Consider the following 2,682-nt stretch of genomic DNA (forward strand, 5'->3'; position numbering starts at 1 on the left):
AACCTGCCCAACCCAGCAGCACCCTGCTGTTTTCATTATGATGGAAGAAGCTGAATACAATCAATGCAGATATGTTAGAGACCCATTCTCATTGTTCCACAACAGGCTGCAGGGATACACAAAGTGATGGTAACTACTGTTTGCCAGGTGCCTGCATGCAGCTTTGTGAGTGGGGTTTGTGAATTGCAGTGATTGGAGAGGCTCCATCAAACGTCTGGAGAGACTTCATGCGCTGGGCCCAGCCCCTCTCCCGTGTTCTGCGTGTGGAGATCGCCAAAGGGCACATCCCTGAACCTCACTAACATTCCCGTTTTCCTGCTGTTTGCAGTGTTTGTGCACTGACCTCTCTCATGGGCAGAGCTTTGCAAAGGCTTCCGCTGTGATTGAATGTCACAGCCCTTGAGTGTGCAGTCATGGGAAAGGTGCTTGAAGGATGATGCTGGTCTGGTTTTCCGCTGAGCGCCAACATGAGGTTTCGCTGCTTGAGATAATGCACAAGTTCCAAGCTATGCTCCCAGCTCATCCAAGGATCATGTGCCATGTTCATCATGCTCATCCCCGTTTTGTTTGCTGTGTTTCAGGGTTCACCAGGTCCCCCAGGGCCACCGGGCCCCCAAGGCGCTCCAGGTCCAAAGGTGAGCCCAATCTCTGCCATGCACACAGTGTTTCCCATGGAGTGATGTGGTCATCAGTGGTTCTCCATGTAGCAAGTGTCTCCCAAGCCAAACCAGTCTTTGAAGCATCCTTACCTCTGCTCCCCAGCCTGCCAATGGCAAACCCACAACTGCTGACACAAGTGAACAGCTCGTTTCCTTCCAAAATGCTTCCCTGAGACGATTCCCTGATTCCATTTACCACCGGCTCCCCTTTCTTTGTGTCTCTGCAGGGAGAGCTGGGCTTGCCGGGTCCGCCTGGGCTGGATGGTGAGAAGGTGCGTGGGGCATGGCCGGATCGAGTGAGACCTTGCAGGAACCGAGTTAGAAAGGGGTTTATTGTGTGTCTGTGAGAGCTGCCGCTGTGAAAAGCAGATCTCAGCCTGCCAAGAGCAAGCTCTGCCCCGTACTGTTCAGCTGCATCTCCTTACATTAACCACCATTTGCCTATGGCCCCGTGCTCAGCTATGAGCGTGCAGATGCTGCTCGTGACCACATCTGCCAAGCTAGAGGGGCTCCTGTTATGAGTGGTTCATCAAATACATCAAACTCTGTTGTAAACCCTCCCAACCCTAAGCGACTGCAGCCCCTGCTATGGCCCAGCCAAATTCTGCTGCGCCTGCAGAAGTGGCATATGTAAGTTTTAATGCTGAAATATGTTTTCGTGAGCTGGTGCTGCAATGTGGGGAGAAGCAGCAGAAAGGCCGTTTCTGAATGGTTTCTAAGTGGTTTTCCTTTCAGTGAGTTGTTCTCTGTAAACTTCCAGGGTCCCAAAGGAGCGAAGGGTGACCAGGGCAGCGTGGGCATCACGGGACAGAAAGGAGAGACAGGAGAAATGGGCTTAGCGGGTCCACCGGTACGTCCCTCTCTGTCCCTCTACATCTGCTGCTTGGTTCTTCTATGTACTGATGCCTGCAAGTGCTCAGGGTAAGGCAGGGTTTGCTGCGTTAAGCAGTGGCCTGTCCATACGTTACTGCCGCACTGGAGGATGCGGGAGCTTTGCATTTCCTTTGCTAATGATGATAACAGCTTATTCAGAAGGAGATCTAAGCCACTAGTAAGAAGAAAATGCTTTCTTAAAGCCCCCTGGGGATGAACATGAGCTTTGCTCGAGTTCAGACAAGACAAATGTGATTTTTCTCTCTGGGTTTTGTGCTCCTGGGGGATGCACCACATCAGTGTTCCATTTCTAACCTTTAGGGAGCAGAAGGACCAAAAGGAGACAAAGGGGACACCGGGTCACCGTGTTTGCAGAACAATCATGTAAGATCTAGGCAACTTAAAGCCTATTCCACAATGTGGGATGAGGGGAGGTTGGGGGGTGCAGGCTGGAGATGCCAGTCCCACGTCCATCCCCATAGTGAAGGGGAGCAAAACCCGACTGCAAGAACTTGTACTTTGCTACAAGAACTTCCAGATGTGTCTAAATGGGGTTTATCTGTGTGGGAAGAACGCTTTGCACGCTCGGCACTGCAAAGATGCTTTAGGTTTTGAATTAATGGTTGAGATATTGGATGCTGCTGTTGGAACTGTGTTTTGTTCTGAAAACAAACGGGGCTCCTTGCAGTTTGACAGCATTTCAGCATCCTTTTTTTCCTTATTAATGCCTTTTAAGCCAAAGTGGTGGAGTTTGATAGCTTTTAGTGACATAAGAGTTCTAATTTTGTTCTGCTGTTGGGGGGGGTTAACCATAAAGGCTGGTTCCCTCTGGTCTGTGCACAAAGTGGCATCATTTTCCATTGCATCCATCCTGTGGCTGGCAGATACACTGAGTGTCATAGCTCACACTTCTCGTTCCAGAGGCCAGCTTGATCCATGTGCTTATTAAGATTACTTTATTTATTAATACTACAAGCAACTGTGATTAGCAGATATTTTGGATTAAAGCTGTTAAATCAGAGGGCACTAAATCATGATGCTGGGCCACTTGAGGTTTCCATTCCCAAACTATCTTGTCTCTGTGTCCCATTCACATGCTGTTTAATTCCCCTCTGCAGATCATACCCGAGCCTGGACCCCCTGGATTACC

The sequence above is a fragment of the Lathamus discolor genome, chromosome 10 (genome assembly GCF_037157495.1).
Source record: "Lathamus discolor isolate bLatDis1 chromosome 10, bLatDis1.hap1, whole genome shotgun sequence".
Lineage (NCBI taxonomy): Eukaryota > Metazoa > Chordata > Aves > Psittaciformes > Psittacidae > Lathamus > Lathamus discolor.